The following is a 23312-nucleotide window of genomic DNA, read 5'->3' on the forward strand; positions in this document are numbered from 1 at the left end:
CTTCTAACGCACTTTCCTTTTCCTCCATAAAATGGAAGTAAAAACAATAAAAAGACTAGGATAAATGCAGTGAACAGATTTGCACCCTTATTTAAAATCACAGGTGACCCACAGTCAGAGTTGCACCTATTTGATCCTTTGAAATTTTAGGTAGAAAGGAGGAAGCAAAGAGTCTGACATGCAGTTCCTCTAAATATAGCTCAGTTATTAGCCCTAGTATCAGTAGAACAAAGACAAAAGTGGTATGCCCAGGAAAAGATCCATGAAATCATAAAATGAGTTTTCTTTTTTTTTTTTTTTTTTTTTGAATCATGTAGAACATCTATTGAAAAAATTCCCTGCCAAGAATATTTGCAGGCGCTTACCTGGTGGCTTGGAGTTACATGAGGAGTTTCACTGCATGTGCCTGAAAGTTTGACAACTTCTCACCATAATGAAAGTTGTGTTAATTCCTAAATTTTCCTGGAATACGAAACACCTGCCTGCTTCTAGTCCCAACTGTAACCACTGCAGAGCCCTGCTGAAGGCACAGTTGGATGCCTGAGCCTCCCCAGCACATCCACAGTAAAACCAGTGATTATAACAGGACCAACTACAGAGCTGCATGGATAAAGCAGTGAAAAATAAATTTAATTTGACTATAAAAGCCTAATTTTTGCTTTTGAGCTACTTATGTACAGTTAAGGAATTATACCCTAAACAAAGAATGAAAGTCTAGGGGACTCAACAGGAATTTTACTTTCAGTTTCTATGATGCCTGTTAAGATTGCACGGCCTTAGCCTGTCCCAAGTGCGCACACATTGGAAATTTAGGCTTGGCTATAGAATTGGCTATACTTGAGCTATAAAACCCACCAGCTACAACAGCATTAGAGGGGCAGATCACACTGATCATACAGCAGATGTCACTGCTTGTGAAAACAAAACAAACCCCCTGTGCTACATCTGCCACAGCACAATTCTGAAATGATTCAGCCACTCTTGGGGTTTCTCAGCAATACGTTTTCCAACCCATTCCTAGCCCTTAGCCTCCTTGGTAAGGCTGCCAAGTTATTAATATAGCTGCTTATTATAAGGGTATCTAACTTTGGGAAAGGACTGTAGTCTGCAGTTTATTCCATGTAGTGCACAGCTGGCCACTGGCCTATTCACTCTGTGAGATCCTTGGCAAAATAAGACTATTTGGGGAAATACCTGTTTAATTAAAAGTCTGTTTAATTTGTTCATTCTATCAGTCAGAGGCTCTATATCCTAAAAGACGGGTTAAGTTACAGAATATAAGGCCTGTGCCTATTAAGAGAAAAATACAAGTCAGAAATTAACCAAAAGGAGATGAATCAGATCTATGAAAGTTTTATTCAGGAGAAAGCTTTTAAAATATGACTGAATGGCTCAGTCTTATACTTTTAAGATGCAGATTTGAGAGTTCTTCCATTCTAAAAAATAACTTACAATTCAAAATTGTAACAGGATTTCAGCAAAGAAAGACTAAACTTCAGTAATGGTAATATTTTCTTTTAACATTCTTTCCACTTATATCCTTTGTGCATCTTCTCTTTTCCAAAACTAGGCAAGGGTAACACTAATTAAAACAAAATCAAGGTTATTCCCCCATTTATTTAAACTGTTTCTAATGCTCTAATTTTGACCCTGCCAACTCTTCAAACACTTCCCTTCTTCCAACTAAGTCAGCAGAAGAAAACCAGCAAAGAAGGTGTTTGCAAATCCAGTGATTACGGTTCACAGGACAAGAGGCAGTGGGTACAAACTGAAACACAGGAGGTTCCCTCTGAAGATCAGGAAGCACCTTTCCACTGTGAGGGTGACCGAGCACTGGCACAGGTTGCCTAGTGAGGTTGTGGAGTCTCCATTCTTGGAGATATTCAGAAGCCATCTGGGCATGGTCCTAGGCAACCATCTCTGGGTGGCCCTGCTTGAACAGACAGAAGGATTCTGTGATATGGTTAATTATCCCGATCTTTACAACTCTATCCACTGACTCATTGATATTTCTTTCTTGAGATTTGGAAAGACTTTGTTTTGCCTGATTCCAAAATCTGAAGTAACTAGTTTTTAATTAATTTTTAATTCTTCCAGTTCTGCAAGATGGAAGACGAGTCTGCTCCTGCAGACTTGACTCCATACATTTCAGGGCTTTTGAGGTTGAAATCACCTGCATTCTGCTAAAATTTGCCCAGATAGTCACAGGCAGAGAACAAGCCTGGCAATGAGGAGCAACGGGGCTCTTCCAGGAATTCTTTTGGTGTCAAATTTTATATATAGACTGAAGGTCTTGAAACATCTTTCTGAACTGCTTCTCTCCTTTTTGCTTTACTACTGTGCTATAGCAACAGCACCAGTGAAAGAGAGGGTATTGGACTGCTTATTTCTGAAAAGTATCTGTTTTTAAGTCCTTTATAATACCAATCACTGCTCTTTTCCCTTTCCAGTCAACATCCCCCCCCAATCAAACACTCCAGAGCTGACATTGTAAGAGAAGGGCACAACAGAAGCAGCAGAAGGTAGTTTAGTTCACATTCCATTAATACCCTTAGCTTTTTTCTAATTTAAGTTAGAGGATTTTTAAACAGTTGTTTATCAGCCATGGCTTCAGAGCAATCATTGTAGAATTTAATGTATTTTGCAGTACACTATAGGTTAATGTGTACTAAGTATTTAAAGAGGAGTGGAGGAGGAGAGCACTCTATTTTTGCATGCACACAAAAAAGTGAAGTCACTTCCATGTGTATGTGGAAATGCCAACTCAAAGCCATCCCAAACTGATTATTATAACTCAGAAACCAGATGCCCAGCCTTGTAACAAAACTATAAATGCCCTATGCTTACTGGCAAAAAAGCAGTGTTAGGAGTTATTCAGAACCTACACCTTCAACATGGACAAGGGACAAATGAGGGAATGTAACACTGGCCTACAAAGTCAGAAGTGGCATGGAGAAAACTAGAGAATAACTGTTCACTTTCTTCCAATGGAAGAACAAGGAGGCACCAAATCAAACTGGCAGATAGCAAAGCAAAAAAGAGCTACTTTGACACACATGCAACTAAGCTGAGGAATTCTTTGTCACATGAAGCTGTAGGTTATTTCCATAAATCCCAAAAGTAACTAGCTGAATTAATGGAAGAAACTCCCACCTAAAATTATTAAATGCAGAAATACCACTCCAATTTAAAGTTAGCAACAAAAATTAGTGGAGGCTGGGGAAGCATACCAGAAAGTACTATTGTATCTATGCTTGCCCTGTCTTTGCACTTTCCTGTTAGCTAATACCCACTACTGGAGACTGAATGTTGGTGTTAACTCTTCAGTCTGATGGTACGAATACCCTGTCATTGCAGCAAGCAGAACATGCAATTACTGATGTGTTCCTTTCATCCCAAACCCTTCCCACTTCCTACAGAAGTATACATGCAAATGTTCTTCTTCCTCCAGATCCCCTCTAATCACATGTTCCTCATCCCACTATAAACCTATAAACCACAGGCTTCTTATACAAATAGCTCACAAGCTTATCAAGGGTGAGGGAACTACATGAGGAGGCTTCCCAATCTGAAGGAAAAAAAAAAATACTGCTTTAGTATTACTGTGGGTACGAAAGCAAGAGTTAGGACACAACTACTACTGCCTTTTCTGTCCCATTCCCCTTAGCATCTGATGCTTTTAATCTCTTACACGGAGGAGCATTACCATTAGGCCAGCACCTGGCAAAGCTCCACAGAAAGAGAAGACAGTATAGTCAGCAAAGAAGCAACAAGAGTTGTCATCGCCCTCCAACATTTTCATCAAATTAGCATGGAGGGGCTGGAGAAAACTGATTCCTCCACATCATAGAGCATTCTGCCTTACAAAGAGGACTCATAGAAGAGAACCACAGAGCGTTCCTCATCGGTATCCATCTTCAAAACATCTCAAAGTCATCTCAGGACAGTAGTGCTAGCCTGTCCACTTGCGCAGTGCAACATAGCCAAGTGCTGAAGCTGCAACTCACTGAGCCCCAAGTGTCAATGCAGAACCAACTGCTCTATTTAGATCTTCCTCTGCTCCAGGTACCCATCCAGCCCTGCTCTTATATCCCTGTACAGCTGTCCCTGAACATCTCCCTGTCCCAACTAGCTGCCATTGGAATTCCAGTACTTGGCATACTTATAAAAGCCAACTGAAGGGTGGAACAAAAGGACCCTCAGGATCATCTAACCCCACGTGAGTTATTTTGTGCATTAAGCCTATCTCCAAAAGCAGACAGCATGTCATTACGTTGCAGAATATTCTCCCCCAGGTCTGGGCATCTTTCCCAGGAGAGCACAGCACTCTGCAGACATAGTGGCCACTGGCAGGGAGATGGGGCAGGTCATGGGCTGTTCTCCAGCCACAAGGCAAATGTGGACGGTACAGCTTGCATTCACATAGCTAAGTTCTCATCCACCTTGACCTCTAAACCATGCCCAAATATTACATGCGAGACTGTGCTAGCTGGCCCAGGCATCAGTTGTCAGAGATTGTATTAACCCTTAATGGCATGGATGATCAGTTGCCAGTGATTGGGTTTGTGTCCCCAGCCTATTTAGGTGGCTAGTAATGACATTGCTGATTACTCAGGAAGAAGTGTGCCTGATGCAGCAGCTGCAATATCGAGCTTTCAGGATAAGTGTTCCAGACTACTTAACATGTAACCAAACAACCTAAAAATCCTTTCAAGCATGGGTGAACCCAAATAACCTTGTGTCTTCAAGGTCCTTGTAAGAATAGAACAATCTCCCCTCCCCCCATTTTTACAATCCTTGCCAGGTACAAGGCAGAAGCGACTACATAAATGCTGCATTTATGCAAAGAGCAGACAATACAACCTTTTGTATATGACTTCTAAATATTTTTTTTTTTAAAAAAGATGGCTAGAGTATGCCACACTAGGACTTCTCATTTACAGCATAAACTCCAGACTAGAGCACAAGGATGAGGAACTAGTACTATCAGTACCTCAGGCTTTGCTTGCTGCTTTTCAATAGTCTTGGAAGATCTACTCTATACTTTTACATGCGCCTTGAGAGACACTAGAATTACATCTTAAGCTAATACAGAGCTTCAGCACGGGTATATAAGTTTACCCTTTCCAGCCTGTGTAGCAGTAACCAGCTATCTCTTAATTGTTTAGCGCAGTGCAAGCAACATAACCTGTTCTCAAACCTGAACAAATTTGTAATTTAATACGGTACAATTAATACAGCTGCATTATGCTGCTAGAAGCAATAATTTAGTTCTTTAGGAAAGCGAAGTTTTAATTTTACCTAGCAACTAGGCACGAGAAAAAATAAATTGATATTCTGTGATGTGCAGGGGACATACAAAGAACATTATGCTTTCAATCTGCCTTCAGAAAATAAACTTAGAACTGTCTCTGATCCTGTAAAAATATACAGAGTTGGTTTTTCTTTTTTAAATTTTAGATTTTAAAAGTAGCAGCAAGTAAGAACAATTTCAAGGAAGTTTCATTTTGAAAACTTAAATCTATCAGGGTCATTTTTTTTAAAAATCTTTTATCAGTTTATGACTAAATACATGGCTGAGAAACCTGTGAACTTGTTTATTGATGCCACATTCAAATTAACCAAAACTCTTCTAGTAGCTCTTGTGTTCTCCAACTGGAGTTACATACCAATGGATAGCAATGTTTGGAGGCATGTATAGAACAGCAAAAGGAATCAATGCAACTGAGTGAGAATATACATTTTTACTGCCAATACATCAATTCTTAGTTCCAGCAGGATCAATATAGGTATCTGAGCATGCCCATAAAAAATTGTTAAAAATCTCTGATGACAGTTGACTGACTGCAGGAGTTTCTAAATTCTTTCACGCCATTCCTTCAGGTGCTTTTAGATTTTACTGCCACATCCACAGCAATGGCATATGTCTCTCCCAAGAAAAGTTACAAAAAAATTCTTTTCATGTATACTAAAAGGCAAATGTTTGTAATTTAGTGCCAACATTTATTTTTAACCCCTTTAAACTTCTGTTAAAAGGTCAGGCCTGGTTAGTAAATTTGATGCATGAAAACTGTTAACCAATTTCAGATCAACAGTATTGATACAGATCTGCTGTGTCCAAAAGAGGCAGTAAGCAACATGCAGAAGAATGTTTTAGTCTGAAAATGTTATGAACTCCTCCAGTCTAAGCACATAGCGGAAAAAAATTAGAACCAGGAATGAGAAAGGAGGGCTATTAAGGTAGAAACTTTTGCAAACTATGCACATTTGATGTGAATACCTTTCAAAAACAAACATGAGGCATTCCCAGGTTAGGAGTTCACCTGCTTTCTGTAGCTCAGTCCAGGTAACACAGATGGGTTCTTCCACCCTCAGGCTGATGGTAATAGTGCTGATAACCCATACACATTTCCTCTCAGGGGCTTTGACTCCCGGGTTGCTAGTCAGATTTCTTATCAAGCAATCAGTCAGTGCTTCCCAGCAAAGACTACTAAATTCATATGAAGGTTAAATCCCAGTAAAAAGGGAGACTGGCTCAGCCAACCACAGAAAGCAAATATGGATAACTTTCTGTAGCTTGACCCAAGACAGAACATTTTCTGTATTATTTATCTTAATCACCAAATTTGAGAGGCAGGATTAGACTGTATATGAAATAAAGACAGCACAGGAATTTTTTTAAAACCTCTTCATCATACTTCTATTGGAAGCTCTACCAGAAGCTCAGAATGTTTGCTCCCAGGGCCAGATGCCAATTCTGCTGATACTTCTTTTTGCTGCTGCTATAGAAAAGGCTATAATCTTTACAGAAGTTCATTTCTGCCTTTTTAATGAATCTGACATGCCTGTTTCCTAGCCAGCCTTCAAAACAGTCCATGAGAGAAAAGCAAGTTCAACAGAGCCTATTTCTGCAGAACTGAGATCTTTCTGAACAAGAAGAATGTTTATGGTTCTTCTGAGAATACTATACAAAGAAGTACAGTCGATTTTCAGTCCTGTTATATTAATTCTGAGTAGGAAAGATCTTTACTTAATAATCACCTCCCACCTTTTTCTAACTCCTACTTTATTGCCTGGAACTTTCCAGCACAGAGAAACCAGTATCAACACAGAAGCGTGGAGGGAAATATTTCCCTTCCACGTCTGACCCAGCGTGAAATGCAGCTAGCTGTCATTCCTGATAGATTTGCAGTTTAGCTAATCAGTGACTTATTTGCAGGCTCGGTCCCCAATTTCTGAAGAGCAAATCATATCTGTCAAATCACATCAACTGCAGGAACTGGTCTTGTTTTTACAACTCAACAGGTGTTTGAATTTGATTATTACAGCCTTGAGTCCTAGAGAAAAAATTTCCCAGAGGCTTTTTTTTTTTTTTCTTCCCTTCACTGAAGTTTCATATACTATTGGTCTTATAGCCCTTCTGAGATCAATACTGAATGGATATGTACATATTCTGAGATCAATACTGAATGGTTATGCAGTAGCCTTTTGTAATTTTTTATTTCTGCCTTGGTTCTTGGGATGTTTCATGCATAACTCTTCTGGGAAAAGCAATACAGGACTAGTACAGAGGGGGAGGAATAGGATTCTTTGAGATCAGGACAGAGCTTAAGACTACACAATAGTTTTGGATACCAAGGTCCCAACCTTGGCCCAGAGTAAGAAAGCTCACACTGGGAGACAGCACAAGCTTCCATAGATGACCTGCTCTTTCTATAGAAATCATAACTTCGGGAAAGACCAAATAGATGCATACTCCTTTTGTGAATTTAAAAGCATTTTCCTAGTTGAGAATCAACAATATATTAAGATTTCCTGGTCACACTTCAGCAAAAAAAAAATCACAACTAGAAAACCCAAATTAGCCTTTAGGGAAAAGCAGCAGATTAAGATCAAGAGGCAAAACACCTCCAGAAGCACTACCTCAGAATAGCAGAATACCTCTTCTTGGTAGAGTGTTTTCTTCTCTTACAGGTAGGTAAGGATACAACAGTGTCATTATAGGCATCCATCTTGGTCACTGTCAATCTTCAACCCAAAACAGAAGCTAAGTGGCTTTTTCATTTGAAAGTTAGTGCAGTCATGTAATAGCCATCAGGAAGACAATGGTCCTTACACCACAGCTCACTAATGACATACTGCCCACAAGACCCTCCACATAACCATGGTAGAACTTAAAACTTGAAATCAAAAGGGCCAAAGTATGACATCACCAACAGCATGTCACAGCCTCAGAACTGCTGCCCTGAGGCCAGAGACTGGGAGCACTACAGGGCATTTAATTTCTGAGGGTAGGAAGTTAGGCTGGTGTCACGGCAGAAGACAGCAGCGTGGATTTTCAGCACAAAAAATGTTCATTCACAACTTCTATTTTTTGATTCTTTTGGTGGAAGATCTTTCATTTAATAAGTATTTGACTTTTTACTACAATATTCTAAGACTCCATTCACACTTAAAGTCTAATATCCAGATACTCTTACTGCCAGTCTTATATGCAAAGGCATCTCCTTCCTTACAGGACTATCTCCTCTCCCTGTGGTAAGTCATAAGGACTACAGGCTGCCACATTCAGACAACTCTAAGAGGTTTATGTGTTCTTTAAGAAGCATATCTTCAGAAACAGGAGGAGAACATCTAAAGGCATGTTTCTCCTCCTGCCATCATATCAGGCAGTAGCACAAGTGGTCTTCAGTTCTTGGTAATTTTGGTTCTTCACAAGAACAACTGAGGTCTCTCTCTAAATCCGTGGAACTCCTGGCAAACCATCTTTCTTCATATTTGTAAGCTAAAAGCTTTGGACTTTCCCATATCCAGCATGGCTCATAATGGGGCTGTACTTTTATAGAAAATATATCTAGCAGTTGCTAAAATTGTTCAGTCTTACTTTTCTAATTAAAAACCCCTATAAACTACATGAAACTCCCATGAGGAAGTATTCATACTATTTCCAGTCGTCTTGTCATGGCAGTTAATAAAAGGCAAAACCACAGCAAAACACCTTGCAGTCAACCCTGCCAAATGTTCATCATATAAAGATCCCTTTACATGGAAAAAAGGGTTTTCAGCAGCCTTACAGCCTGTATGTCAAATTAGCAGAAACTATGCTGAACACTTTTCACTAGCAAGGTAACTTGTTAAGTTCAAATACATGTAAATGAAGACAAGCCAATTCTGGCAACTGTAAGAGTACTTCAAATATATGTTTTCAAAAACTCTGATCCCCTCCATGAAGTTTTTTTGGGGGAACATTCTCAGGACTGTGTTTATTATAAATTACTATTTTAACATGTTCTGAAGGCAATTGCTGTTCCTGCTGTTAAACTTATATTATGTGGTTTATAATCTGTAAAACAGGAAGAGGGGGCAGCATTAATTCCCACAAACTAAAACTTTTGTTTGCAGTAGCAAATAGGTAGCTTAAAATTTTCAGAACCAGAAACTACATATTTTCACAAAATGTTTATTCTAAGATACACTGGGGAATGAATAATCATACTTTGAACTGTTTAACTTGGAAGTCCAAATGACATTAAGAACTGCCACTGTTTCAATATTGCACTTTTCTGATGGAGTGCAAGAAATTTAAACTAGATGGTGAAGCAATTTGCTTTATTTTCTGCTGCAGAAAATGACCTAACTACTAGACAGAGATAACACACTTAAAGACTCAGATGTTTCTTTCAAGACTCTAGTATCCACAACATCCCTCATTCTGACTGAAAAAACAACTAAAGCCAGGGAAAATTATTGCCCATTTTTGTCAAGGTTAGATGAAGTACACCGATTTAATAGTAGCTGTATATTCTTCCTCTTTAGTGATGTTAAGGTGATTTAAAAGAACAACCTTTACTTTTCAATCAACTTACCGATTTCAAGATAAGGTCTAAACATTTGTTTTATTTCAGTCCATTCATCTTTCTAGCCTCTTTCCACATATATAAAGTAATGACTGAACTTTATTTTAGGACAGATTTTAGTCATTCTTCACCTGCAACCATAAAACTAGTACCATCATTCTCAGTTACTGAGAACTCCAGTCACAGAGAAAAAAATAGTGGTTATTGGTCTGGTGAGAAGCCTGAAATATGAAGTGTAGCTCAGGTGTACTGAAGGTAAAAGCACAGAACAGTACTTCAAATTTTCACCTCCAGCATAGCTCAATTAAACAGTAAAGCTGGCCTAGCACCGGGGCCTTAACTGGGCTCTGCTTACTGTTTTCATTAATGTGGGAATTGAGAGAGGCATCAGCTTCAAAGAGAAAAAAACTATTTACTTCAGCCCCCTCCCAATCCCCCCATCCATGCAGTTACTAACATACACAATACTTCATGTATTTTACAGCCCACGTAACATTCATGTTTTACATCTTTTTAAATGGAGATAGGTCATAATTGCCAAGCAGTATTCAAACACAAGTGAAAATCTTGTCAGGAAATTCCCAAGCAAACTACTGGAAAGGCTCTCTATACTTCTCCTGTTTCTTATACTGGTCATCCTCAGACAGAATACTGAGCAAGGCAGACTTTGTCCCACTCAATACAGCCATTCTTCTGAGCATCAAACACCACTTTGTTCTCTGGAGCCTGCAGGAAGTTTGAGACAATGGCAGAGAAGTACTGTCTTCATAGCCCTGATAGCTCAACTGGACTATCAACTAAAAAGCCACATGATATTTCAAAGAAAAAGGAATTCATCATTTTAATTTTACTTTTCCAGTTTATATCCTCCAAGGGAAACAGACAAGGGCAGACAAGCAAAAATGCTTGTAATACCGGTTCTAGTAACAAAAAAGTACAGGGAATGCAAATCCTAGGACACATACATTCACATAGCAAATGAAGGCCATCTCTACTCCACTCACCTGAAATTACCATTTATCTCTTAAATTCATGCATACTACAGATCATAACTCAAGCTTTGTCCTCTGAACTGTGGGAGGGGGTATGCAGAAAAACTACTGACCCAAAATCAGGATTAAATACTCTTCAATATAGAGAAGACCTTTCCTTGGGCAGAGTCTTAACACTTTGCTCGCTTTGCTGTGTCCATGTCTGGCTGTCTTAAGGGGTCCCTTTCTCTAGCAACTTTTATTTAATTTCAATGTTTGTTTTTAATCGGCAAAACACATACCCAAGCTTTATATGGCAAGTTTATACAATTAAGAGCTTGCCTGCACCAGAAGGCAGCAACCCCAAAGCCAGCACACAATAGAGCTGCAGCTGAGGCAGCACGCTTCTCTGCACGATGGTAGCCTGACAGTACAGCTTATGCTGGAATTTATGTTCACTAGGATCTGTTACTTCAAGCAGGCTTCACACCAGCAAACGCACTCATGTAGCAGTGGGGGTGCTGTGGCAAGATAACCGCTGGTAGCTTAGTTTCACTCACTTGCAACTCTTGTTTATAGATCTACAGCCTCCACTGGCAAGACAGGTTCTTCAGCAACAGACAAAACCTCCCACCCCAACAGGGACCTCATAACTTAAATGGTAGCAAAGCATTTATGCAGAGCTATTCTTGTACTTTTGTTGTGGTTGCAAGGTAATCCTCTTGCTCGTAAGCCCACCACTCATTTAACTCAAAAAAAAAACGCTCTGCTTTTTTTTGCCCAGTTAAGACTGATCTGTGGCAATATTCCAGAACAAAGTTTGTCTAACCACTGATTTCTTGGACCACAGCCCAACAGCCATGTGACACTTCTAAGTCCAACACTAATGATGGTGAGTGCAAGATTTCACCAGACTATTTAAAGCACAAAACAGCAAAATGCTTTCATGCTGTTTAGTGCACAATCTTAAGTCAAAGTTTTAAATCTACCAATTTTGTAAAACTGAAGTTTAATGAAGTACTTCCGCACAGAGAAATCTCGTGCCATGTCTTCCAAACGTGTCACGCAGTAACTCTTCACAACTACATCTCCTTATCTCAATCACTTGTATAAAACACTCAAAAAACCACCAGAACTAAATACACAAGTGGTTGGCAAACACATTATCCCCCTTCTACCAAGCAAAAAAGCCATTACAAGTATTATTCTCCCCATCTTAAAATTGGTTATAAAAATGATCTTCCTACATAATTTTCACTAGTCCCACATTCCAAAACCTCTAGAGTGTAATATCATGGTTAAAGCATCTGCTCATTTTTGTAAACATCAGATTTTCTATACTAATACACATTCTTCTTTCGTTACCCATCTTCTGCAGCCCTAAAGCACAGGAGCATTCATACAGAAAGGTCTGCAGCTAAATTCCCAATATGCCTTATCACTGGTCACACCTACCCTTTTCTATGCCAGGTGAGAGGTGCATCTTTTTCATGATTAAACACTGCTCCTGGAGACAGGCCTTCACCACCTGTCACGCACAGCAACGTTATTCTCTGGCACCCTTTATCTTTCAATCCTAGATCAGAAACCATCCCCAGGGAATGTTTTAGAACATACAGAACAAGATTGATGTGAAGTACTTTGGGTACCTGAAGTGTCACCTGCAATCTTTAAACTTTCATTTGATCCCACAAATCACAAGAGCAACTCATTCTCACTAATTTTACTAGATACACACATAGCAGTATCTCCTCAAAAGCTTCCATTTTTCATATTGGCATGAGCCCAAAGATAAAAAGGTGGTACCTTTACACCCAAAACACATGCCACACACTCTTCTGACCCTGTAACAGACCCTTCTGAATATCTAAGTACTTACCAAGTATCACTGCTGTATTACACATTTCTGCGATCTTCGATATTTTTCTTCCAGAGGAGACTAACCTAGCTAGTACTGGCAACTTTTTGACTCACCAGCCAAGCAGCTTCACTAGATGCTGACAGAACCCAGACTTGCAGTGGGCAAGAGATAGAGCCTGGTCCCTTCCCACTTCTGAAGCGTGTAATCCCTAACAGAGTTGATGTTGTCCAGGAGTCACTCAAGCACAACCTGGAATATCACGTGTCCAGCGTGTGCTGTACCAGTCAGCACAAAAAGGCCACCTCACCTCTGAGGCTCCTGCAAAGTACAAGCTGTCCAGGAACACCGTGGTGCGACTGCAGACCTGATGCACAACAGCTACGTTTTTCACATCCTCATCTTTATTCAAGAAAGAGCATGTACAAAACATGGAAATACCTACCCTTCTCAGTAACATTTATTAACAGAAATAATAAATCCTCTTAAAAGCAGCAAAGGGAAAGCTGTTCTGTAGTAAATTTCTGCAGATTCTGATACATTTAATAGATTTACACAGTTGCAGGCTGAAAAGGAGCAGCCTTCAGCCAAAGTACCCGATTACTGCTTATTAATAACCAAAGCACAGGAGATGCTCAGTGAGCCAATACACACCCGGAGTTCAGTCAGATCCTTACTGTACTTATTTTTGACATTCCTAATGCTTTAGGCACTGCTACTGGTAGCATTTTGCACTTCATGATACTGCTTAGACAGAAAATCGGGCTTTTTGTTGAAAACAGGCACATTCCCTGAGCTGTAGGAATTCCTCCAACTTTCTGAAGGAAGAGAGCTGCTGCCATTCAATGCTGTCATTTCTGGCTGCAGGGTACAGGGTAGTTTTTCTGTATTTTGGTGCATTTTGAAATGCTTCAGTAACTATAGCTCTATCAATCTCTAGGTATCATGCCGTTCTCATGTTTCTTCCTTTATAAAGCATTCCTGACAAGTTTGGTTTGAGAGCCACGCTTTAAGGCAGATTGCATCTTATATTCATGATTTGCCTTTAAAAATCCACTTGGTGACCAGTTTATGATCCCTCAATTCCTCTGTGGAAAAGTGCCAATTTGCTTAATACAACAAATACGCTATTACTGTGATACAGCACCTTTCATTCTCAAGCAGCTGCTCAAAGCACAAGTTCCAACGCGTGTGCTCCTTTCTCCCACTACTGACCTCTTCTCTGCACAGCACAAGCAGGTAACATTGCCAGCGTAATCTTCAAAGGGCAGTTCCCCTGTGGCGGAACTCATCTCTTCCCGCTAAAGCGGCAGTCCATAAACCCCCACCTCCTCTCTAGATAACTGATGGCAATGCAAGGTTTAGACCTTGCCTTTTCTGTAACCACGACTTTCCTCATGACACCTCAATGTCTTTCTTACAAGTGTTTCATGTTTATGCTTCCATACCACCAACACCTCATCTACTTCCTCCTATCTCCTGGATGACACCACCCTCAAAAAGCAGACTCACTTGTTTGAATTTGTGGGCCATTTTGCTTTCTCCCCATCTTTACCTGGCCTACCTCTGAGTTCTATTGTTTCAAGTTATTACAGATCTTCAGTATCAGCAAGTCTGGATACCCTTATGATATTTTAAAAGGGCAAATACTCTCAGGCATTTTTCCATGTATTGAAATCTCAATCCTCATTTCCCTAATATTGCTGCTATCCTTCCTACAGAGGGCAGCTCAGTGTTTTGGGAAAAGCGCTACTTTAAATATGCAGAGACAGTGATTTTGGTTCACAAGCAGTTTCTGGAAACAGTATCCGCTAAAGCAAAATTGCAGCAGCTGTTTCAGCAGGCTTTTAAAAGCATGGCATCCCACTCCAAGCCACAAAAACTCTTCAGGTGTTACACTTCCTTCCAGTTACAGATCATCCACATTTGTCAGGCAGCACTGACAAAGTGTTCCAACTCATCACTGGAAAAAGAGAACAAGGTTTAAGTAAAATCGTTCATTTGAGGGAGAAATTTTGATTTGCAAGTAAGCACACAACACTTTTTATACATTACGGTGTTACCATTTCTGTAAAAAACCTAAAACCCCATAGACATCATAATACTTGTCAGAAAGTTTAAAACAAATCTTTTGGTCTCGTCTCAGATTCCGGATCCGTATTACGTTTTTCAGCAAAGAATTCAGGTTCGGGATAGGATCATCACAGATGAGACAAAAGCAATACAGAGAACAAATTTAATAGGGAATGTACTGTTTTTCTGTAGGGTTTCTCATTGCAATACAAAAATTATGCATTCTCTAGTCCTCTGACATATTTCAATAATAATGTACACTTATTTAAAACCTTGCATGTAGGTTTGAAAGGTAACCAAGGTCAGGCACAGCTATCAGCACACATTGTGCCTTCGGCAACAAGCATTCTAAATTCCAACTATGTACAGAATTAATTACTATACCAACTTACCATATCAACAGATCAATAAAGTATATCAACAACTGTCATAATACAAAAAATTCACTAAATTGCAAGCACAGTTACTTTAGACTTAAAATAAGATGTTTAGAAGCTTTTTAATTACATACCTGAATAAGCTAAAAGCAATTGTTCCTACATTTTTTAACCACTTTCCTGTCCAAAAAAGAGAATGTTCATTAGTTCAGAAGAATTTTCTTCCATCACTCAAAATACAACTTGCCATCTATTTAGTCTCTCATACAGACCAAACTGCATTATTAAACATGTGCTGGATTAGTATCAGTACTCTGCAACTCCTCTGAAACTTAACTTAGAAGCGTAGTCATGCCACAGTAAGATTTATTTTGCTTCTCTTGCCCAGCTATTGCCTAACTTGGCTATGAATTATGATAGGCAACTAACCAATCAAGTATAATTCCCTCTCTCCTAGCAGAATTAGAAAGTTCATTCTTAAAAATTAGCCAATACCTGGTTCTCAGTGTCTGTCAAAACACTAAAAACTCCAGAAACTAAAACCCACCAACAAGCAAGCATTAAACAAAAAACTGCACCCAGACCATTCTTCTATGGACAACTCGCTTGCAAGCAACAGGAAAATTGAGATTACGTCTGAACTAGAACTGAAAGTTCAAAAAAAGACCAAGATAAATCATTAAATCCTTCAGCCTGTTTTCCCTAATGCAGATACATACAAGCCCCACTCCAAATATGCTATTTGTAACACAATGGTTTACATATCACCTCCTGCTTATAAATGGGGTTGACAATAATGAATTTTAAATCAGTCATTTAAAAATTATCATTAGTTATTTAAACCAGTTTTGCTGAGATTCAAAGTATGAACAGACTATGAAGCCTATACACTTGTTCTGGTGTTAAGAGTATTCTAAACTCAGAAGTGAGATTCACATGTGTTTTTCATCAACCAATCTGGTTTGGGATAGATTCTTCACTGATCAGACATACCAGTGGTTTTAAGCATTACTCCCAGAGCAAGCTTTTAAATTATTCCTAACATTTATTGGAATTCATACCTTCAAATGACAAGCAGCATTCAAGCATCTCTGCAAAGACATAAAACGCACTGGTTAGTTACACCAACATGGCTTGCTACTTCCAACTTCTCTCTAGATCAGCCACATATATCACTTGTAATATTGCCTGTATGAACAATGCAGCATTCTATAGGCAGCACTGCTGCACAAGAAGTTTCACACACACATGTGAACTTCACATAGTGGGCTGAAGCCTGTTCTTCAAAAGAAACTACTGGTAGTTAGCAAGGAGTGGAATAAAATTACAGATGTTGTAATAAAACAGGACAATTAGAACTTGTTCTCACACTTTAGATTTTAACTTCTTAGCTAAAAACAGCCTATGGATACTCAAGAACCAGTGCCATTAAAGTGAATTTCATTAAAAAGATTGAACTCAGGTAATTAGGTAAGAATGAAGTTCTTGGAGAAGTCACTAATAATCACAGTAAGCATTCACTAGCATGCTTTTTGCCTGCTGCAAGTATAATGTTACACTAGCCCTTCTGAATTAGTTTAGCTCTGGAGCTGAAACAGCTTTAATATAATTAGAATTCATCACAATTTATCACCAAATTCCACCTTTAATCATTAACATTACTTTTCCTAAATGCTCACATCTGAGTGAGCCCCAAGCAGGTCAACATGCAAATGTCATCACTAGCTTTCAAACACCAGCAACACTTCCAAACCAGGACACTTTTAATACCAGGCTAACGTTTGGTTTTTTACCTACTGTAAGACAGGATACCTCAATTTATAGGGATCTAACACTTCCCCCCCCTCTGCTCATTAAAAATGCTAGCTTTTGCAACAGCATGTATGTGTGTCAACACGGACCTGAGGTGAGTTTAAATAATGCACCAACAAACATCCTTATTCACAACCTGGAGCATGGTGGCATCTAGCTCGTACGTGGGGACAGCAATACAAGTAACACCAACTGGCATGACTGAACGATTAAGTGACTTTTGAAAGAATTATTTAAGTGGTTTCATCTCAGTAGCCAGATCCGTATGAAGTTTCTCATCAATGTATCAGGTTTGGCAGTTTCATCATGATTCACCACTTAAATATCTGGGAACTGTAACACAATTCACACACTCATATTCCACAAAATAAGCTTTGTGTCTTTCATACGCAGATGTACTGAAAAGGGAACACATTACAATTAACAAAAAATTTCAGATGCTTAATCAATAAATATTACCGCTATCTGTTGGTAGTACAGTAGCCAGGAAATCCTTCATCAAGACACTTCACACTCCCATTATTAGAAACTGTTCCTGCCATTCTAGAAATGAGTGTGAAATAATCAATTACAAAATGTTCATGCATAATATAGCACAACCCATTAGGAACAACTAAGTTTTACTCTTGTGGATCCCCCTTCCTCCAAACCACTAGTTGTAAGCATCTGAGTCAAATTAAATTGAATATAGATACTGAAGTAATCTCTTAGCATTTCTAAAAGGTGAGAATATCAACTATACTCTTTAAAAAATGAATACACGTTTTTACTAAAAAATTGGAATCACATTTGCCTGTTTATATTAGCAAGTCTCTAGATGTCCCCTTTTTCTTCACCTAAACACTTTCTTATACTAATCTCCCGAAAAGTGCAAATTCACAATTAAAAGCCATCTTGAGGCAATCTTTGTCACATTTAATATGAACATTTCAGATAGGCGTATTTTACCAGCTCCTCTGACAGTGCCCCAAATAAACTACTGACCAACTCCCCAGCCTACACAGTTCTAGACAACGTCAAACACGCCTGAAATACAAAGATACCTCAGTTTTAAAGCTAATGACACACCTACTAATTTGATCACACATATATTTTGCGAATTCATTTATCGTATCAATTTATACCCACTGATCATTCAAAACATACATAGCTTTCAGGAAAATCCACTTGTGTGTGTCAAGTATTCTACTTCTGATGGTGCTTCCATGAAGACCTAAAATTGAAATCAAACAAAAATTATCTTTTGAAGTAGAAAATGTCTCTTGCTGTGATCTAGCATAATCTGTCATGTTACTATGTCAGAAACATAATCACTAAGCAGTAAAAATTAACTTTTTCATACAACAATATTGGTCTAGAACTGTCTTTAATACCTGGCAACTTGAAATTTTGTATGCCCTAGGAAAAAAATTACCCTGAACTGGTTTTGGACCCTTCTGCAATCATTATGATGTCTAAAGAACTGAGACGTTCAAGCTTCTATTTAAAAAATATTTGAGAGGCCATGCATTTATTCACAATGCAATACTACTGTCTGCCCATAGTTTCCAGATCATTACCTCAATTACGTTCAAACATGGTCATGTATGTAGATTCAGATTAACTCCAACACACACCCAAAGGCAGACAGCTAACTTGCACCATCTCCAAAATCAGTATAATTCAGCACAAGTTCACCAAGTGATTTATCATGTGGGTCTTCATGCTTATTTAAATGCCACAGCCAAAGAAATGAAGGCTTGACCTTAACTCGGTGAAGAGCACAAAAAAATAACCATCAAATAATTACTCATCAGTTTGATGGCGACTATGAGAATGCAACATACTGTAACTGTTTTTCCTTTTTGTCCCACTCAGTAACCATACAAAGATGACAACCGTGTGGCACTTCATACATTCCACACTTTTGACAGACAAAAATACGGAAGCCAAGTAAAAAATGGAAGCATTCATTATCTTGATCAACAGTAGAAACGTAATATTACTTCTGGTGTAACAAAATTAAAAATTCCAGAGCCATTACCTTAATGCTTCTGTACAACGTATTGGACACCACTGAAAACTTCCTCTCCATCATACCTAAAACCAAACAGTAAACAAACTTAACACTTGAAATCAGCAGATTCTTATTACCAGACAGTCAACAATCCCTCAAGTCTCAGAAGCAAAGTACGTAAGTCTAAAGTTTGCAGGAGACCTTTCAGAAAGCAGCAAGAAATGCAACCAGTTTTAAGTAACAAAGAAGTTATGAGTCACATCCACTTGAAATCCCATATTAAAAGCATTGTAGAAATAACTGCATGTACCCACTATTAAACTTCAGTCCAACGGATTTTTAATGAAAATTCATCATCTCAGGGTTTCAGTCCTTTAAATATAAGCACCAATTTCAATTGGTTTAGAGAATTCAGTTTTAACCATGTAGCATGTATTTAAAACTACCAACTCAACCACCCAAAGAAACACATGACAAAGTATTTTTGTCATATACAATACTTAAAATATGCATGTTCCAATAAGGTCTCTCACTCTGCACCATATAGAGTAAATAAATGTAGCAGTCCATTAAAGATAACTTTTTTTTTGGTTTATTTCAGAGAACAAAAACAATTGAAGCTATGGAAAAGCTCAAGTTGAGCTTGCTTATTTACTCCCAAGAACCAGCAGTTATGAATGGCTTTCAAGATTCAAAAATTTTACTCTTCAGTAAGCTAACACGTGACTCAGGCTATCATTAGACAAGCTAATTCAACACTGAATGAACGCACCGGACAACTTCCTACATGAATGCAACCATCTCCTAATCTTTGCTTGCAGATAAAAGCCTAGAACCCTAGCTATATTTCTTTATTGTATTGCCCATTCTTCTAGAAGTACTACTGCTCATGACATTAGTATTGCAAGAGAAAAAAAGGCATCTTAAGGATTAAAAAATACATCTCCCTTTATTCTGCTGTCTCATTGCCTAGCAAAAAAAAGTAAACATCAACAGTTAAAATGTTAATCTCATGATTCGTGTTTAAAAAGCATGCAAAGATGGTGGTGTTTTTTCTTGGCACGATATGTGGATTTTACAGTAACTATTTAAAGTTTTCTGTTGTAGTATAATTCCATGATGCCGATGGCTGAGCCTTGCGAAACACATACAGGCAACGCAAGTGTGTGCACCAGCCTTACGTCAAATCAGCAAGGCCACTCCACCTTGATCAAGAAGCCCTAACCTCTCACTACAGCACCTCATTCTCCTCCTGTTTAGGCCGGCATCATTCACCAACATTTTAAGTACTCAAACGACAACCGAGTGAAGTGCACGCTACACTGCCCTGGCAGGGGGCTGCTCCCAACCCCGGTAACTAAGAGCCGGCGCCCCTGGCGGGTTGCAGCCCTCCATCAGCCCCCCGGCGCCGGCCAGGCCGGCGAGCGATCAAAATGGCGTAGGCCAGGCAGAGCCTGCCCGGGCGCCGCCCGCATCAGGGCAAAATGGTCGGTATCCCGCCACCCTCCGCCCGTCCCGGAGCGCCCCGCGGGCCACCGCTTCCGGCGGGAACCGGCCGCGCCGCGCTCCCGCCTCCCTCCCGGCGGAGGTGCGAGGCGTGCCGGGACCTGTAGTCCGCCCTGCCGTCCTCCTCGCCGCCGCGGCTGCAACAGCCGGCCAGCCCGCACACCCCGCGGCCGCCCCTCCAGGCTGCAAACCTCACCCGCCAGCTCCCCCCCTCGAGCACCACGCGAGCGGCGCCGCAGGGCAGCCTCCCGAACAGCCAAGCACGAAGGAGAAGCCCGGGCGGCGCCGCTCCGGCCCCGCGCCCTGGCAGCCCCGCGCCTCACCCGCCCCGACGGCCGTTCTGCAGGAAAAGGGAAAACGTGGGGGGCGCTCGCCGCTTTTATATGTACGCTGCGGGGTGGGAACGAGGCTGGCCCCGCCCCTCCCCCGAGAGCCGAGGGGCGGGGAGCCCGGGGACCGCGCGCGGAGAGGTTGGTGCTTGGTGCTCTCCTTCCCGCGCGGCGGGGCCCATGGCGGGCTCGTGGCCGCTGACGTGTGGCGCGCGGAGGGTGAGGGGCCGGGTGGCGCCTGAGGCGGCCCGCGGGAGCGCTCCCCTGGCGGCGGCCGCTGCCTGCCTTACCCGAGCCCCGCAGCCCGGGGCCGCTGCCTGCCTTACCCGAGCCCCGCAGCCCGGGGCCGCTGCCTGCCTTACCCGAGCCCCGCAGCCCGGGGCCGCTGCCTGCCTTACCCGAGCCCCGCAGCCCGGGGCCGCTGAGCGGGAGGGTGCTGCCGCCTTGGCCGGCCGCGTTCCGGGCAGGCAGTAGCCCAGGGGCGGAGGGGGGATGATGGGATCGCTGGGGATGGTGTGCCCTGGGAGGAGAGAACGAATGAGCGCCGGAGTCTGGCTTTAGATCGCGGTGCTGTTTAGACATTTTGCATTAGAGGGCTTTTGCATAAAACCTAGCAAGTGAAGGCAGGAACCTGGTACCTCCCAAACTTACAAAAAGTGCTTTTCGTTGAATGCTTTTTTCTTACGTGTATCTTCTGTCACTGTTCCCTAGGACTCCAACTAGTTAACCTTCTATAGCTGTGCCTGAGTGTTTCAACTTTCCTTGTCTCTAATTAGACGTTTCTGAAACCTTAACCGTACGCACACCCTTTCCCTTTTTGGATATAGCACACAATGCTTTATCCCTGTATAACATTACAGGGCTGAAAAATCTCCTCTTGCCCACAACTGATGAAAAGGAGAAAGCTTTCTGCAGTTTTTCACTCTAGAAAGTCTTAAGAACGCGGTTCCACAGTGAACCCCAGAGTGGGCTACCCCAATCCTGGCGCAGCTTTAGCCCCTGAAGTCGTCGTGCAGTTGCACCTCAGTCAGCAGCTTAGTCTCCAGCTGAACCGGCCTCCTGTGCTGCTGTGGAAGTGCTGGGGAAAGAAGTGGGAGCAGGTATTTGGGCCACAGGATAGCATCAGTACTGCAGCCTAGATGACATTTAAACCGATGTGAAACCGCATCCTAAATTCTCATCATATTTATGGAGGTTTTCACTAATTGTTTATAAATAGTCTAACTTTTTTGTCTACCTGTTCATTGAGAGGTTTAGTATATCAATCAACTTAGTTGAGGAATTCGGGAAAAACAAGGAAGGGTGAAGAAAAGCTCAAAAAATTTTTTGTATTTTGACAAGTTGTTAAGGATATTACAAAAAATGATGGTCCACAAGATAGACTCCCAATATAAGAGTCTAACTGTTGGGAGCAGATAAGGGAAGTCTAGAAAAGTGAGTTGCAAAGTGCTAAAATACCTGGCAATTTTATTCCTAAAATTATTGAGATTAATACCACTAGGAAAACTAAATAGTTTGACAAATTTTAAACATGTTTTCTTCTACAGCCCACAGCAGATGATACTCATTTTCTCCCTGCTTTTCTTCTTCCACATCCCATTTTACCTGTCTGAAATCTTCCTCTTGACTGCAAACAGGGTGACCCTCATGGCAGACTGCAAGCTGCAGCCAGCCCACCACCTTTTCTGCTGTAGGGGCATGGGGAAGAAGGTCTACATGCTGCCTTTTTCTCTGAGTGCCTCCCTGCACTTGTTTGAGCTGCTGTTTCTGTAGAGGAGAGAGTTCAAAGCTCTAAGCTTCAGGCAGGCTCAGCAGCTGACCTTGGGCACAGGCAAGGTCATGTGGCCTGTTCAAAAGGCCCCGAAACTGATGTTAGCCACATGGCACTGAAAATGTTAACCTACCCTTCCGTAGTGACATCAGGGTTAAAGATAAGCAAAGTAATCACAGCCATTAATCACAACTCGATTAGCCTTAAAGAAAGAAGGCAGCTCCTTACCATTCCTTTCCTAAGTGCTAAATAATTACGTCTTTTCTACAGCTGCTGTGGAGGGCTTTTATGTATGTTATAGAATTTCTTTTTAGGGGGGAAAATAGACTCATAATTTAAGTCCAAAGTACATTACATAAAACAAATAAGTACTATTTTAGTTTGTAATTGATAATAAGAAGGTTATAAATAATGAGGTGACTGAGGGCCTGTCCAGGGCTGCGGAGTACTGCTCTGTATTGTGAGCTTTGCAGGAGAAACACAGGTGTGCACTTACTGCAGGGTGCCTTGCACCATGCAGTGCTACTGCACACTAGCTTTTGTAATTTGGCTGAAGAAACTTTTCATCTATCTGTTAGATTGTAGGGTACAGGTTTACTAGCAGTGCCTGAATGCACACTGTATGCCAGCTTTTTATCCCCCAAGAAATGTGCCTCATATTTTTTGGCATCACCTAAGTCTGATAGCACTGGACAAGCTTGTGGGTCAACTGAAGTACATCTTTATTGTAGGTAGGCAACGATTACAATTACAAGGCTGAAA

The 23312-nt window shown here is 40.8% G+C and overlaps 1 long non-coding RNA gene and 3 other non-coding genes across 6 annotated transcripts; all 4 read right to left on the reverse strand.

Annotated features, from left to right (window-relative positions):
- Positions 1–1337: 1337 nt before the first annotated feature.
- On the reverse strand, positions 1338–20803 carry LOC141940688 (uncharacterized). 3 transcript variants are annotated; one of them, XR_012628076.1, is made up of 8 exons: positions 20774–20803; positions 18972–19027; positions 18095–18161; positions 17408–17491; positions 16198–16227; positions 15271–15316; positions 6324–14649; positions 1338–1930 (listed from the first exon to the last, which is right to left on the reverse strand). It is a non-coding gene; the product is annotated as an uncharacterized LOC141940688 (long non-coding RNA). The 3 variants fall into 3 exon arrangements; XR_012628075.1 differs by having other exon boundaries at positions 6281–14649; XR_012628077.1 differs by lacking the exons at positions 1338–1930; positions 20774–20803 and adding an exon at positions 20647–20751 and having other exon boundaries at positions 13069–14649.
- LOC141941951 (small nucleolar RNA SNORD50) lies at positions 14826–14896 on the reverse strand. The gene has a single exon (XR_012628487.1). It is a non-coding gene; the product is annotated as a small nucleolar RNA SNORD50 (small nucleolar RNA).
- LOC141941953 (small nucleolar RNA SNORD50) lies at positions 16053–16121 on the reverse strand. Its single transcript, XR_012628489.1, has one exon. It is a non-coding gene; the product is annotated as a small nucleolar RNA SNORD50 (small nucleolar RNA).
- On the reverse strand, positions 17194–17260 carry LOC141941952 (small nucleolar RNA SNORD50). Its single transcript, XR_012628488.1, has one exon. It is a non-coding gene; the product is annotated as a small nucleolar RNA SNORD50 (small nucleolar RNA).
- Positions 20804–23312: the final 2509 nt, after the last annotated feature.

This window comes from Strix uralensis, chromosome 3 (genome assembly GCF_047716275.1).
Source record: "Strix uralensis isolate ZFMK-TIS-50842 chromosome 3, bStrUra1, whole genome shotgun sequence".
Taxonomy (NCBI): Eukaryota; Metazoa; Chordata; class Aves; order Strigiformes; family Strigidae; genus Strix; species Strix uralensis.